Source organism: Pan paniscus, chromosome 11 (assembly GCF_029289425.2).
Source record: "Pan paniscus chromosome 11, NHGRI_mPanPan1-v2.0_pri, whole genome shotgun sequence".
In the NCBI taxonomy this organism is placed as follows: domain Eukaryota; kingdom Metazoa; phylum Chordata; class Mammalia; order Primates; family Hominidae; genus Pan; species Pan paniscus.
In genome coordinates this window covers 19,560,649-19,578,382 of record NC_073260.2, presented here as the reverse complement: position 1 = coordinate 19,578,382, position 17,734 = coordinate 19,560,649, and the positions used below count along the sequence as shown (strand labels likewise).

General features: G+C 38.4%; 1 long non-coding RNA gene across 1 annotated transcript in view; it reads right to left on the bottom strand.

Annotated features, from left to right (window-relative positions):
* Positions 1–228: 228 nt before the first annotated feature.
* LOC134728522 (uncharacterized) overlaps positions 229–17,734 on the bottom strand; it is a 203,669-nt gene continuing 186,163 nt past the window's right edge. Inside the window, exon 4 of the long non-coding RNA XR_010109008.1 lies at positions 229–1,974. This is a non-coding gene — a long non-coding RNA (uncharacterized LOC134728522). The remainder of the gene's footprint in view (positions 1,975–17,734) is intronic.

The window sequence follows — 17,734 nt, the reverse complement described above, 5'->3', positions numbered from 1 at the left end:
AAAACCAACACTTTCAGTTGCAAGGTAACATGCTGAAGCAAAACCTGTTTCACTCTTTTTCCAACTCATCAAAAATACATAAAATTCAAATTGCTCACCAGTACTTTCTAAAGCATTTTTATTATTTTGTTTATTCTACTGCCCAAAGGTGCAAGTGACCTCACTTATAAAATTTGATGAACCAAACCGTTAGTTGTTTCAAAATGTTGCTGATGCTTTGCTTGAATTGGGTAGATCCTGCCAATCAACTTGTAGATAGATTCAAAGTTGTATAAATGGGGTGTTTTCTATCTATGGAACCTAAACTTTTTTATATAGTGTGCTTTATATACTGGCTGGTAAATTAATTAAGAAAATAATTGGTTACAGTACTAACAAATGGTTTTGAATCAGAAAGAAAATATATAACTGAGATCCCAACTCATGAAATCCCTGACATTATTAAAAACCTGCTCCTCCTCCTGTTTTTCCAATATCAATGAATGGTATCTATCAATTTTCACCTGGCTGTCAGGCCAGAAAACTGGGAATGATATTTAATTCATCTCTCTCACTCATCTCTCACATTTAATTCATCATCAGGTTAATTCAGCTTCCAATTTGATTCAACTTCCTTAAAAAAGTCTCAAAGCCAAACTGTTTTCTTATTCCCACTGTTGCTACCCTAGCCCGGGATGCAAGCACTTCTTCAATGATCATGGGAAGCTCCTGATTAAGCTCCTTGAATTCTGTTTTGCTTTAACCTATCCTTGTGCTGAGGCGCCAGTCTGTTCTCATCATATACTTGCTTGTAACCCTCTGGTTCTCCCAGCCCATTGTCCACAGGAGCACTCAGGTGTAAAATGCAATTTATTTTGTTATCCATTCATGCTTATAACTTCAGCCACCTCATTCACACCTCCTCCCTCACATGATCTACTCCAGCTGAAGAGAATACCTTCCAGCTTTCCAAACGTAGCTTGTTTTTTTCTCATGTTCAGGCTTTTTAACCTGTTGTTCCTTCTGTCTGCAACAACTCACTTATCCTTTTCTTTTCTTGCTAACTCTTATGTATTCTTCAGATCTCAGTTTAGTTTTCATTTCCTCCATAAATCCTTCTCTGACCTCCAACACCAAACCAGACAGTTTTGTCCTGAATTCTAGCATCTTCTCCTTCCTCTGTTTTCTTCACAAATCCCCATATCCCCTGTACCTAGTATTATTTTCTGACACAATGTCATCCCACCAGATATATTTTTTGTATCTCTTTAATTACTTAAAAATGTAAACAAATTCTTCCTTAGAAAAGAAGGAGATACACCAAGAAAGAGACCTTGGCTGTCCTTAGGATCAGTGTGTTGTGTTAATGGAAGAGATCTCCAAGGTAATATATGGCCCCAGGTAAAGTTTAAAATGAAACTGAAAATAACAGGAGACTGTGGGATCCAGAAGTAAAAGCAGTCAGTTTGGGCTTACAGTCTCTGATTAAGTTCCTTCAATCCTCTCCCATTACACCAGTGACAGTGGAGACATGGCTCTAAAATGTTTTGTTTCAGTCAGCATTGATTTATTCATTCATTTGCTCACTCATTCACTGTTTCACTCTCCAGTTTCAGAGTGATGCTGAGTACCAACTATGTACCAGGCACTATGTTAGGAACGCTGAGTTACAAAGAGATTTCTAAAGAAGAAGATATATATTTAAAACACATAATTTTAGGCAGGGCGCGGTGGCTCACGCCTGTAATCCCAACACTTTGGGAGGCCAAGGCAGGTAGATCACCTGAGGTCAGGAGTTTGAGACCATCTTGGCCAACATGGTGAAACCCCATCTCTACTAAAAATACAAAAATTATCTGGGTGTGCTGGTGGATACCTGTAATCCCAGCTACTCAGGAGGCTGAGGCAGGAGAATCTCTTGAACCCGGGAGGTAGAGGTTGCAGTGAGCTGAGATCACGTCATTGCAGTCCAGTCTGGGCGACAAGAGCAAAACTCTGTCTCAAAAAAGAAAAAAAAAACAGAAAGAAATCACAAACATAATTTAAAAAGAAAATGCATTAAGAGTCCCAATAGAGATATGTGCACAAAAACTCTCCCTAACTCAACCTAGGGCAGTGGGGGCAGTCAGAAAAGCCTGCTGTGGACACACAAGGGCTGCCTCCTATTTTATCTTAACTATCATCCTTCCCTAATCCTACTCTGTTTTTCAGGATTGGCTTCCTCAGTGAAGACTCTTGAAGAAAGCTTGGGACCTATTAGACATTTGAGAACAGTTTTAAATGTCAGTGTGGCCATATGGAATAGATGGGACATGTGAATTTGCAATGTTTGTAGGATACATGTTGCCAAAAAAGGAATCCATATAGGGGATGTAACCACCAGTTCACCTGTCTTGTTAATTTGGTTATTTCCTCTCTGTGGGTTCAGGTTTTCTCATCTGTATGAGATAAATAGTCATGAATAAACAATAAATATTAGATTTGAAAGAGCTCTTTGAGATCATCTTGTCTAACAGCTGCCAAAGTGTACGTCACAAAGTATCTAAAGGGTGTCAATGGACATTTCTCAGAAACGGATTGAAGTCACATACATCTTGGTAGGAATAACTTGAAGTTCCACAGGTTTTCTTACCTGAAGTGTGCTGCACATCTCTTAGGAATGGGTATGGATCACATTCTCATCTGAGCATACTTAGCCATGGTAAGGATGGCTACTTTTATCAAGAAATATCTCATGGGACCAGTGCTGAGTGAAACATATTGAATCTAGTCTAATCTGCTCTTCCGAATAAGGAAACTGGGGACCAGTGCAAAAAAAGAGATTTGCCCAAGGTCACCCAGGTAAGTGCATGCTAAGTCAGAACTAGATGTCTAATGTTCTGGCTCTGCTGCCAGGTATGTTTTCCATTAATGATGAAGAACATTCCCTCCCAAGTCCCGTAGTTCTTGGAGGATCCTAATGAGACATAAATGAGAATGATGAACAAAGTCTCAAGTATAAGGTGTCTATGTGAATCTTCCCTCTATTAAAGAGTTCCCAATAAAATGTGCTTTTATAACCTAATGCTTGCAGAACCTAGAATCTATCAGCATTTATTACATGGTCATGATGTGCATATGCTTGGTCAGGCAGAATACATAAACATAAGGGAGGGTTGCTCTCTGCCTTCCAGAAGCTGCACCAGCACAGGCAGACTCATGCAGGAACTGGAGGGGCTTTCAATTTGTTGTATGACCTCAGTTTACTTCACCTCCCTGGTCTCCAGATTCTTTTGTTGGTCATTTGTTGGACAATCCTTCCACTTAACTTTCTCAAAGGGATTGACTAACAATTCAAAACACTTACAAAAGCAGAACCTATACAAATGCTAAACATCATCCCTGTGATCTACTAGTTAATACAGAATTAGAAGTGAATGCAGCCCCTTTTAGCCCAGGAAACTCATGCTGAAACAATACATCTAATAAACTGGGAGAAGAGAAGGCCCACAAATTAAAAAGCAGCATTTGAAATCTAATCAGATATTCTCTCAATTTACAGACCACCCCTGTGGTGCTATCCAACTTTATTAGGATTTTATTCTGTATTCTCTTTTAAAGTGACATTTATATTAATTTACAGTACTAACACAAAACTCTATTAAAAAGGAAAGAACTTTTATAACTTTATTATTTTTTCCTGGTTACTGTCCCTAAGTTTTCAACCCACTAATAAGGATTCTTTTGTTTTATTTCATGTCTAGGAGAGAAGTTGTGAAGTCTCTTTAAGGCTGTATTTCCTGCTGGGTTGTTAAACACAGTGGGGACACCCAACTTGGAGGGTATGTGCTGTAATTGGCTGTAAGGGCCAGGAAGTTGAACTTTCTCATTCTTGTTCAGTCTCCTTTTATCCTGGGTGTCTTGCAAGTTTATAATCATTTTCTAGTTTGGCTCTGACTTCAAAAGAACAATGAGAACTCAGCTATGAGGAAGTGGAAACGCTAGGTCATCTCCACCTCCCAACTTTGATGACCTCGTGTTCCATTTTCCCAAAAATGGAAATTGCAACTCTCCACATGTCTTATCTGACAGTTTTCCCATCTCTTAGAGCCATCTGGGCTTCCAAAGATGAGTCATGGTATATGTGAGATACATGGAAGAAAATGTATAAATCATTACAGCTCCTTCATTTTACATGCAAGGAAACTGAGGCCCAGAGAGAGAAAGTGATTTACTCAAGGTCACAGAGAAAGAATGTGGCCTAGTCAAGACTGAAATCCAAATCTTTTAGCCTACACCTTAATGTTGACTTTTTTCCCCACTATGTAAAGCTCAGGAATTCTTTGAATCACAGAATTCAGCCCAGGTAATATTTCTTAGCCAGGGCGAGTACCAGTTCAATCTATGACCCATGCCTATGATGATCAGTTTTCTGAATGTTTTCTGCTGCTTCTATAATTTTTAAAAAAATTCTAATTAACACAGACAATGAATTACATATGGTCCCCATGTTTACTTCTCTACGTGAGTTCCATGGCAGCTGTAATTCATTGTCTGTGTTAATTAGAATTTTTTTAAAAATTATAGAAGCAGCAGAAAACATTCAGAAAACTGAATAAAAGATTGAACAAAAGGACTGGCTGATTTGTCTACAGAACTAGCATCTGTCTAAAACATTTATCAGCTCAATCTTTTACCCCAAACATTCCTGAGCAGCTCATTCCAATAGCAAGCCAGCCTTGTTCCTGACACTGAACTGCCAGGTGCCAAAAGTTAAATTTTTAAGACAGTTTCTTTCATATAAACCATGCATTCCCCTTAACTATATAAAAACATTCTTTTTCAAATATACAAAATGACACATTGATCTATTTATCCCACGAAGATCTATTATGCACTTACTGTATCCCATAGTCTGTTGGGTACAGGGATACAAAGATGAGCACACAGACTCTGGCCTTGAGTGGTTCATGCCCTGATGAATAAAACCAGCCTCTGAGCATGCAATAACAGCCATATGATAAATGACATTCCATGAAATGCAGAGAGAGAAGGTTCACGTCTACTTAAGAAACCAAAACATGTTTCCCGGGGAAGGTGACTATTCAGACAAGTCTAGTGGCTATTAGAACAGGAAAGGACTTCACAAGAAAACCCAGTGCGGTCTTCTGTCTTCGAAACAATTGGCAAACCTGACCCCATTTTGCAGACAAAGAACATGAAACTCAAGAAGGCCATGGAACTTGGACAAGGTCACCTTGCTAGTGATGTAATTTCTTCTAATTTTCCCAGGTTCTTTCTCCTGCTCCTCTTCAGTCAGGAAAGGAAGTATATTCCAAATGTACCAAAAAGGTTAAAAAAAAAAAACACAAAACCCAAAGTAGAAATCCTCCAGTACCTAAGATTTATTGAGATCATAAGTAACCCTTACTCAGTAAAAGAATCTACCGCTCCATTCAGCTGTGTTCCCATCAGCAACAAGAAATTGTTGCAATCTAATGCATTTATATGTTTTGGTTTTCTTAATTTATTTCAGGCACCTCATTTTCCTGGAACAAGTGTTGTTATTTATGACACAGCAGAAAACACTTTACATTTATAGAGGTTATGAATTTTAGTAACGGTTTTGGTGGCAATTTAATCTGTCCTAACTATGAGGCATTTTACAATGACAATTAAATTATTATTAAAAAATAAACCTCAAATGACATCCTTATCACTTATCAACATATCAAAAGTTTCAGTGAGTTGCATTCTGGGTTGGTCGTAAATATCCTAATGTAGTCTTAGTGAATCTGTGTAATAAACTTGAGTGAACTTAATTAACTTCTACAGTATATTTAAAAGAAAACTCCTCACACATTTTGATGTCGGAGAATGAAACATTATTTGAAAAGTGGGTTTATTACATTTCATGGTGCACACTGATATTTAATATTTAAAGACTCTTAAATTTGATGTACTGTACTGATAGCTGAAGGGTTTAGTCCTGCAGTGTGGGAGGGTGAGGTGGTGAATTTCTCCCTCCATTTCGTTGAGGAGGTTTTTATTTTACTGGCCAGGCCCCCCATACACTGATCTATTAAAATCTATGCTCACAGAAGTGTCAAGAATGTTAATGTATACTTTATCAAATTAATTTTAATGTAGGCTTGCTGAATAGCTAATTCCCAAGCTATGTTCTAAATTGTTGCAAACGGCTCCACTCCAAGTTAGCCAGGGTGCTGCCTCGATTTCAGCAGATAACATGTCAGCAAAGTATCATCTGATACAGATTTTAAATGAGGGGTTTTATTTTTTCTCCATAGAGAATCTAATAAAGAAAAAGAAAAAGTCGGTCTTAACCCACTTCCTGATCTCAACTTATAGGGCACTGGCTGAAATAAAATTACTTTGTTCAAATCCACATTCTGATAATTACTTCAGACAGCAATGAGGGCTTCCATTTCAAAAATTAGACTTGACATTTGACTTAAATACAGTCTTCTTTTTAAGCCCAAGTTTCTGTGCACTTAAATGCCAATGGCCAGATGTTGATAACAGATGATTCTCCCTTGAAAGGTGAGATAGAGACTATTTTATCAAAACAATGGAAGGCAATCATCCACTAGGAAAACACAGGTTTTCCTGTACTAAATCACTTTAGCCAATGTACCCAAACCCACTGCAGAAAAAGTGTGGAAAAATCAGCTCCCGTAATCTTCCCAGGATACCACAGGATGTAGCTCACTATTTTTCCTGGTTGATTTACTGAAAGTTTCCTTCAATAACTTTCAGTTGCCCTTCATCCAGCTTCTTAGTCAAAATAATTTGCATAAGACTGGGTGCAGTGGCTCACACCTGTAATCTCAACACTTTGGGAGACCAAGGCAGGTGGATTGCATGAGTCCAGGAGTTCAAGACCAGCCTGGGCAACACGGTGAAACCTCATCTCTCCAAAAAGTACAAAAAAATTAGCCAGGCATGGCGGTGCATGTCTGTAGTCCCAGCTACTCAGCTGAGGTAGGTGGATCACCTGAGCCAAGGAGGTTGAGGCTGCAGTGAGCCATGATGATGCCAGTGTACTCTAGCCTGGGTGACAGAGTGACCCAGAAAAGAAATTATTTGCATGGGTGTGGGTTTGCATTTCTGTATATGTTTGTAGATATAGTGTAAGTGTACATATTTTTACACTTGTAGCTTTGTAACAATGCCTAATTCCAAATGTTTTTTCTTTTTCAGGTTCTGGTATTTTTGTTTACAGTTCTTACTCTGCTTTTAACCCAACAAATATGAACCAACAAATATCAACCTCTTATTTCACCGGTAAAATAAGAGGGTTAAACTAGGTGATATACAGAGTTCCTAATTCCAGCTTTAGAAAAAGAGAAAAAAAGACACTATAGGGTTCTAAGTTTCAACCACTGTTTCTTACAAAAGTACTTCTAGAACATCTACCAAGCTAGCACTAGATGTAAGTTGTTCAAATAGTAGCCAAAATCCATGCTCTCATAGACCTTGTAAACTAGGCTTTATTTCCTTAGATTTGCTACTGTTATGAAAGTGGTGCTACCATTTATTTGTAGTAAAATGCCTTACTTGTCGCACTTCAATTTCTATGTCCAGAAGGTAGTCATCAAGGCAAAACTTTCCTTCCCCTATTATTCCATTTCCCATCCCTTTAAATTCCAGAATGATATACTTCTTAATGTATGTTTCCCATCTCCTTTACCAAATAAAAAGGCAGCTCATCTCCCCTTGACTAAATAGGGGAATGGTTTCTAAGTAGAAAATGGAAGAACATCTGGCAGATAGAGGCTGGTACAAGACTCCAATACTGAGCTCATAATTTTCTCTCTCCTACCCTTCAATTCATTTTGTTTCCCAAGATCTGAAACATTTTTCAGAACCGTGGTATATTCCTGTAGTTTTAAAGCCCAGATACATTCCCTCAATTATACCAATATTCAGAAATTCTATTCTGGGGCCATAACTGCTCAATTCTGCATGAAGATACACATTTAAATTTAAATGCAGCCAGAGACTCTGCAAAAGCAAATGACTGAATGAAAGAAGCCTAAAGATTTTACCAGAAAGTGCTTAGGAGGGGAATTCTGCTTCTGGCTACAGTGGACTAGTTTGTTTCAGACCAACAGTTCCATGGAGAACAACTAGAAAGTTCTATCAATTAAATCCATGCTAAAAACAATAATCCAGCCAGGCGCGGTGGCTCATGCCTGTAATCCCAGCACTTTTGGGGAGGCCTAGGCAGGCAGATCACAAGGTCAGGAGTTTGAGACCAGTCTGGCCAATATGGTGAAACTCTGTCTCTACTAAAAATACAAAAATTAGCCAGGCGTGGTGGCAGGCGCCTGTAGTCCCAGGTACTCGGCAGGCTGAGGCAGGAGAATTGCTTGAACCCAGGAGGCGGAGGTTGCAGTGAGCCAAGATCGTGCCATTGCACTCAAGCCTGGGGTACAGAGCAAGACTCCATCAAAACAAACAAACAAACAACAACAAAAAAAAAACAGTAATCCTTCTGAAGACATCCGAGAACTACCAAGACTTGAGATATTACCACTCCAGAGAGAAGAAAAGTCCAGAGAAATGAATGTAGCATTTGGTGCTACTTAATCCCTAGAGGCATTTGATGATTCTAAAAAGGTGCCTGAGTGGATAAAAATTAGTCAAGCTAGTCATAAAATGGTAGCTGAGAGGGAAAAATGCTAAACAGAGTAATCTTATATGACTGGAGTATTTTACATTTAAATTTAAATTCAGGGTCTGCCAAGGAGGAGAAGCTTGCTCTAGGGATATCTGAGAGACCCTATCCCAAGAATAAGACAAACTGTAACTAAAGAAGTGCTTAAAAATACTAAAAACCATATGCAAATTAGCTTAATCTGATGCAGTTTTTAAAACCTACTCCTAATCCGACAGTCTATTAGAAGCAAATATAAATCCTCTCTAAAGTTTCAATATATTTAAAAAAATTTGATGCCAAGATGGATTATTTCAGCAAAAAACTAGAATCTGTAAAAGAGATTCAAATGAAAATTCCAGGATGAAAAAATGCAATAAATGCAAGATGAAATTAGAAGACAATAGATGAGTGAGTTAACAGAAGATGAGATGGAGCACAGGAGGGAATTAATAAACTGGAAGTTAAGTCAAAAGAAAATATATAGTCTAAAGCACAAAGGGAAAAATAATTAAAAATGTAGAAAAAAGAGTACGACAAAATGAGGCACTGTCAAAAGGTCTCTGTGTGTGTATATATATACGTATGTGTGTGTGTGCATATATACATACATACACACACTATATATATTTTAAAACTTCATAATACTAGAGGGAGAAGAGAGAGATAATAGGCAGAAATAATATTTGAAGGAATAATGACTAAGAACTTTTCAAAACCAATGAATGACATCAAGACACAGATTCAAAAAGCACTACAAACCCCATCAGCATACACACAAAGGAAATTATATAGACAAGAAATCCAAGGAAAAATTGAAAAACTTAAAAGTAGTCAGAGGAAAAAATGTATATTATCTTGAATGGAGCAGCAATGAAATTGCAGCTGACTTCTCAACAGAAGTCATGAGACTAGAAGAAAATTTAATGATATTTTCAAAGATTGAAAGAAAATAACTGTCAACCTAAAATTCTATACCAGTTAAAAAAAAAAAAGAAAAAAGAAAAATAAACATAATTTCAGAAAAATGAAACTTAGAGACTTCATTGACAATAGATCTTCACTATAGAAAATACTAAAAATATACTTCAGACTGAAAGAAAAGTATATTGATTGAAGTGCATGTAAGCAGAGATGTGGCAAATCAACATAAATACTGACTATATAAAACAATAATAAAATAATGCTTTGTGAGCTTTAATATTTACAAAATTCTAATTTTATAAGTTAGAATTATAAATTAAAACTCAATGAAATAACACAAAGGAGTGAAGTGAGTAAAGGGAATTAAAAGCGTTCTAAGGCCCTTGTATTTTCCAGGAAATCAAAAAGTACAAATTTATATTAGACTTTAAATAAGACAAAAAATACTACTTATTTTTAATCTCTTGAGTAACCACGGAAAACATAGAAAAACAACATATAGCTAGCAGTGAAAGCAAAATAATATAAGAATATGGTTAGAAGGATTTTGTTTTTCTTAATTTGGAAATGTCATTGGCTCTAAAATTTTGATAGTCAAATTCCTCCTATCTTCAGAATATAGATAATATAAAATGAACCATCTTGAATGTCCTGGATGGCTTTGCCATCTGCTAACTTCGTGCCAGTCTGCAGAGAGAGTATGGTGAGTGAGCCCTGGAGTTAAAGACAGGAAGCCATAGTTTGGAATTCAGATAAAACACTGACCCCACTCCCCAGGTTATTTTGGACAATCTTCTTTAAGTTAAGTCCCCTAAACCTATAAATTGGGCATGATGACAATTTTTCTGATTTTCCCCCATAGGGGGTATTGGAAGGATCAGAGGAGAGTAGAGAGATGTGAAGCTCTCTTTGTGAGGTGCTATACAAATGCTTAGAGTTCAAGGAATCAATCCTTCTTTCCAATAGGCAATATTCAAATACATTAGGGAAAATTAAAGTCACTGACATGCTATTTGTATTCATCAGAATAGACTAGGCTAGACTGAAGTAAGCAATAGACCCTGGAATCTCAATAGTTTCACACTGCAAATGTTTGTTCCTTGTTGAGCCACAGTGTACAGATTGGGTAGATCTCTTGGTGATTCTCCTCCAGTGGCAACTCAGAAACTTCCACCAGCATTGGCACTATCTTTAACACAAGGCCTTCATGGTCACCAAGAAGAGAAAGAGAGAGGGAAGAAAACGTTTATACAGGAGATTTTAGAACCAACACTGGAAATTGAGTACAATCACTTCAACCCACGTCTACTGGCCAGAACCAAGTTACATGGTCCTAAATTAAGTTCAAATGAGGTTGGAAAATGTAGCCTTCTTTTGTTTCCAAGAAGAGGTAGGATTGGTGAACATCAAGCTTGTCTCCGCCAGACCATTGATATCCAAGTTGTGTTCACTGCAATGTTTTTGGAGTTACAGAAGAAGGTGGTAAGCTTCCTGTTATGCCTTCATTTTTATAAAGAATAAACTATTTTTAGCTCCTTCCCTGGACTTTATTAAAACACAATTAAGCAACATATCACTCTGATAAACTATCAGATCAAAATTTCATCCTCTGAAAGAATACCCTGTTTGGACAAAGCAGCAACTACTATTAGATTGCTACAAATGCAAGATGCAGATAAAGAAACAGATGAGACAAAAATAAAACTCTCACTCTTCAAGACATTTTATAACAAGAAAGCCCCAGTGCATATTGGTTACTTAGAGAGAGAAAAACTCTCCAGCAACTCATATAGTCATAACTGATAGATAGCTATGCTCTTGTGTGTCCTGATACTCTCCCAAATCTATCTTTATAATGGAGATCCAAGCCAGGAGACTCAGAACTTGGAATATTTTTACAAAAATGAGAACATCCAGACATTGAACTTGGATTCTAGTCAGAGCTCTAGCAGTAACTACTTCAGTGTCTCTAGCAAACTCACAGATCTTATCTGATTATTAGAAGACTGGATGGATCAGGATGTCCCAAAGTGGGATGTAGAAAGTTTTTCTCTTTTTAAAAAATGGTGTTTTCATGATTCATTAATTTTGGGAAATGCTGGTTTTCTGTTTATTTGTTGCTGCTTTTGTTTCCCTGCAGAGCCTTTAATATTCCAATATGACTTGTGACTGGCCAAAGTAAAAAGGTGTGTGCGTGTGTGTGTGCGCTCATGTGTGTACATGCACTTGTGCACTCCTACATGTGTTGAGGGAGAGATTTATTATAGGCGTTGGCTATCATGATTATAGAGGCTTAGAAGTCCCATAATCTGCCTCTGCATGCTAGAGATCTAGGAAAGCCTGTGGTGTAATTCAGTCCAAGTTTAAAAACTTGAGAACCAGAAGTGCCAAGGGCCAGGAGCATGGATGTCCTAGGACAGGAAAAAATGGATGTCCTAGATCAAATGGAGCAAATTCTTCCATCCTTTGCCTTTTTGTCCAATTTGGGACCCCAACAGATTAGATGATATCCACACACATTGGTGAGAATGATCTTCTTTACTCAGTCTACAATTCAAATGCCAACCTTTCCAGAAACACCCTAACAGACACAGCCAGAAATAATGTTTTACCAACTATTTGGGCATCTCTTAGCCCAGTCAATTTGGTACATTAAAATTAACCGTCACAGTAAAATACCCCAAACTTATTCAACCAGGTGTTGTCCTATGGTATAGTAAGATGTTGAGCTATATGGGCTCGGATGCCCTTTATTGCATCTAACAGTGGGTGATCCATGAGTGTGATTTGCCCCTGAGCAGCCAGATGACTTACAAGACATATCAGAGCTTACGATTCACAGGTGTGCAGAGTCAGAGGCCCAGAGGAAAATGTGTAAAGACTACTGTTGTTACCCAACTTGTTCCATGAGAATTTGGAATTAGAGGTCTCTAAGGTCCCATTAAAGCTTACATTTCTATAAATTTATGAATCTAAGCCCTTTGGTTTTGGAAAGACACTGCATTTTCAAATCTGCACTTGCAAACTTTATGCTGCAGGCTTAGAATGAAACAGACCCTTGGAAAATTCAAAGTAAAGTCAAAAGTGAGAAAAAGAAAACATGTTCTTTTTTAGAGGACATTCCAGGATAAGCCAGGAATATTGCTCCTGTGATAGAAAGATTCATCTTCAATCCACCCCATGTGCTCCCAATCAGTGCAATCTTTCTGAAACATGGATCAGATAAAATCACTCCTTATTCTTAAAAAAAAGACACGCATCATTTATATGGTTTCTCATAAAAGTACAAACCTGCTGTCATGGACTCCAAACCCTTCACAATTTAATCTTTGCCATGCTAGCTCATCTTGTCAACAATTTATTCCTGTGCCCACACCCCCACCAACACCTCAGCCACTAGGTACTGTATGCCTGCACCCCTACCACCACCTCAGCCAGTAGGTGTTGTCACTGTCCTGTGCTGTCACTATGCCATATCCCATCAATGACCACAACTACAGAAATCTCATAATATATCAAATTTACATATCTGCCATCATGTTCACTACTATGTACCCCCCACAACTCCCTAACCAAATTGCTATCCTGTCCCTAAAGACAGAAAATAGGTTCACCACCACTGTGGTTTGGGCCAAAGAGTTTTGCTCCCTGATATTTTCTTTCATCTTTCTCTGCTTGGAAAAATTTATATTCACCAGTCCAAGTTCAGCCCCTATGCCTCAGAGAAGGCTTTCCCAATTCCCCAACTGCATAAAAGGGATCCAACTCATTTCTTCTTTATTCTCTGTTTGCACGTGATACTTCCACAGCCTACACCATGTTATACTTAGTAGAAGCTTGTTGTTACTCTTTTCTTTCTTTCTTTTTTTTTTTTTTTTTGAGACAGAGTCTCACTCTGTCACCCAGGCTGGAGTGCAGTAGCGCAATCTCAGCTCACTGCAACCTACTCCTCCCAGGTTCAAGAGATTCTCCTCCCTCAGCCTCCTGAGTAGCTGCAATTACAGGCACCCGCCACCACACCCAGCTAATTTTCGTACTTTAGTAGAGATGGGGTTTCACCATGTTGGCCAGGGTGGTCTCAAACTCTTGACCTCAACTGATCTGCCTGCCTCAGCCTCCCAAAGTGCTGGGATTACAGGCATGAGCCACTGTGCCCGGCCTCATTCTTTATAATAATAATGGCATTACCTCCCACAGGCCACACAGTTACAGTGTGTGCTTTCTGTGTATTATCTTGGTTAATATTCTTATGAGTCCTAATAAGGTTGGTATTATTTTAAAGATTTGAAAACTAATGATCCTAGAGGCTGAATAACTTGATTACAATCACACAGGTAATATAGATTGGAGCTAGGATGTAAATGAAGGTCAAAAAGAATCCAGAGTCTCTACCTAAAATGAACAGAGAGCTGGGTTTGATCCCAGCTCTGCCACTGAGCTAGTTTTCTGGGGCAGACCAGTTAGCTTCACAGAGATGCAGACTCCTTGTCTGAAAATCTGGATAACCCCTGCCTTGTTCCTCGCTGGGGTGTTGTGATCATAAAATGAAATAATGAATCTGAAAGGGCTTTGCAAATGCTAAAGTACTATGCAAATGCAAGCTAATTAATTAATGAACTCATTAACATGTTCTCCTGCTGGGCTGTAGTTAGGGCCAAATTATAAATAATCCTCATCTTGCTGGAAATTTAACCAAGAAATTTAGAGTGGTAAGAGAGGTGAAGAAGACTGTCGATCCATAGTCTAAAACTCTGCACATACTAATGGAGGCAGTTTAACTCAGAATCATTCCTGTTGCCAACCACAGAGCAATTTTTTCTAACAAAAAAGGGATGGGAAGTTTCACAGGGATGAGAAATCTCTCTAATACACTCATTAATAGAGACGATCCGGTATGTCATCATTGTGCCCTAAATCCACTGAGCTTGTGGAGTGTGGAGGCCCCATAATTAACATCTAGATCTTCATTACTTATTTATATTCACCAAACATTTTTACTATGTGCCAGGGTCTGCTCTGAGTGCTTACAAATATTAGCTTGTTTAATCCTCATAAAGAATCTATGAGTAGTTACTGTTCCCATCCCCATTTTACAGATGGAGAAACTAACATGCATAGAGGTTAAGTAAATTGTCCAAGGCCATGCAACCAGGAATGGTGGAGCCACGATTTATACCTAGACCATCTAGTTTCTAAGTTCACACCCTCAACCCCATGCCACATGAGGTTGGCTATGGGGCCACATGTGGCCACACTGGTCTGGCAATTCATCCATGAAGGCATCCAGAAGAATCTTTTATCTGGGAAGCTGGTAGATGAACAGTAGCCATCCCCACTTATTGAGCACTATTTATATATGCCAGCTATTGAATAAAAACCAACGTGTGTAATCCCACTGAGTCTTCAGGGGTGTGTTTGGGAGAGGGCACTGGGTCTTTGAGTCTTGCTTCTCTTGGATGCATTCTGCTCACCCTTCCTGTAAGCTTACAGGAGCCTGTTCTACCTGAGGAAGAAATTTCTATGGTTGTGCAGTGCTGTATATAGCTGGAAAAAAAAAAAACTGGATTAGGAGACACATCCATGCTGTGTGTCCATGTTACATTCTCAAAATGGTTTTAAAGGAATAAAGGTAATTTTCTGATCTCCATATCTGTGACTCAGATGTCTCTTTCTCAGCTGGTTCTGAATTCAAGCAACAAAGAGGACTGTTGCCTGCTACCCAGGTCAAACCTCAACAGATGAGGAAATTGAAGCTCAGAAGGGTCCCTTGCCAAGGCCATGCACGCAGTTAGGACACAGGCATTCTGGAGCTCAAATGGAGAACCCTGATGCTATAGTGTCTCCTACTAATTCTAGAACAAGACAGCCTTAAAATAGGGATCATCATGAATCAGCAAAGGTCAAACTCTGGCTTATTATAATGCTAGATGGTTTTACTATAATATAGAAGTTCCTTTTAGTTTGATTTGATTTGATTTTAGGGGAAGAAAAGAACTCACTTTCCACACACAGCTTTATGGGAATAAGATATTTGCCCAAAATCCTACCTAAAGATGTAACAAAAATCAGGATCTAAATCTAGATTTGTCTGATTCTAAAATCTGTGTTTATTCCACCGTAAATAACATGATTCCCCATATCTTATACATTGAATAAACATTTGTTGCAACTAACAGAAACTGACAGAAGAAACAATTTTATCCATAATCCCACTACCCTAACAAATCAATCATGTTTATTCATCCACATTCCTCTTCAATCTTGTGCGTAGGCAGGCAGTTGTGGAGTTTATGTAGTCATAGCCATAGAGCTCCCCTAAAGTTCTATGTCAAATTCATGGCTAAAACCTAAATAACTGCATAAAATTATCATTCTATTATACTTTACTTAAACGTGTTCTTTGTGCTGTACTGTAAGTGCACTTCTGATATTGCACTCTTATAAATAACAACAAATATCTTCAAACAAATAACTTTGTTTTCTTTGTGATAAGTTCCTAAACATCAATCAAACTGGTGGGTTTTCCAGGTTAGATTCCAGGTTAACTTGGACAAAGTAGAAATTGAATCGACATGAGCATTAAACATCTCCCGAAAACCTCATCACTACTCTCCCGTCCCACTGCAAAAGATGCAGAGAAAGCAAGCAAGGGATGCACATCAGCCTATGAATAGACCACTCAAACATGTTTAAACAAAAAAGAAGTATAGAATATTTAACAGGAGCAAAGAGCAAAGATTACAGAGATTTGGAGCCCTTGAATAAATATGAAAGATACATGTCCCCACTCCACTCCTGGCTGCATCAAGCATGAAAAATAATCAGACAGACACAGAATTCAAAAGTCAGAAAACTTCCTCTTTGTAGTAGCATAATATGACAGGTAAGGAAGAAACATAAACTACCTTTACTTGAGGAGAGAAGAAAAGTATAGTTACTCCCTAAAAATGGGAATCAGCAAATCTATGAGCTGTCCAAAAGATGGAGTCGTGAGATGTTAGAGGCTGAAGAGAACTTTGATAACCTAGCCCACACCCTTCACTACAAAGACAAGCAAATCAAAGAGCAAAAACCAACCTCTAGTCACTAAGCATCCCAGGCAGAGTCCCTCTGGATCACTGTCTAATTTTCCTTTCAATAAGCTATGTTGCCATTACTTAAAATAAAATAGAGCCTAGCAAAAATCTACCATGGACAGACTTGAGGCATCCTAACCTCTACTTATAGGTTAGGCAAGGTGTCACATCAGAGACGGACAACATTTATTACCAATCCGTGAACTCTGGACATCCCCAAAGAGCATTTCTAGGAAATTGGCTTCCTCTTTCCCTTGGGACAGTTGGACATCTTAGCTGCTCCCCAGCCCCTGCAATGTCCATGTTCCAGGAGCCTTGATAGGTTAAGATGAGGCCCAATGTCCTGCAGGTGGCATTTCCCATCAGTACCCATCGGTGTGTCCGCCCTAGTTGTTGGCTCCTGTTCATTCTGTTTAGACTGCTACCCATTATGATCAGCCAACCAGGCTGTAACAGTTGTTAAATATTTTGAATGTCACCCCTGGCATTTGGCAAAGTTTTCTTATGGAGTACCGGATTCACAAGATTGTCATAAAACAAAGAAAAATAAGCTTGCAAATGGATGAATCATCTAGGCTCTGAGAAGTCCTGCAAGAAAGATTTTGTTTACCTGTGTTTAACTCAATATATGCCAAAAGTATTGAATCACATATGAAAAGTCCTCCCTACCCTTCTCCCTTTTTTCAGTTTCAAGAAATACTGTACCTACTACCATGCTGTGGAACTAGTGTTCTGGGAAACATCATCTTCGAAAGGAAATGGACTTCTACTAACCACATTGTTTCTGTGTCTGAAAGTTCCATCTTCCTATAGACAAAGATGCTGATGAAGATTGGCTTTAAAAGGAACGTTGGAAAGTGCCCATATTTGGTAAACAGATGGATTTATATTGAAACTCTGGTTTCTCCACTTGACCTTCCACACATTATTTAAATGGTCATATGCTCAGTTTCTTCATCTGGAAGACAGGTTTAGCGTTACCTCCTTTGCAGGATTGCTGTGAGGATTCTAGAGGTAAAAGATGTAAAATGTTTTATCACAGTGCCTGGCAGATGGCAAACACTCAAGAAGAGTTAGCTGTTAGCATCCAGTATTA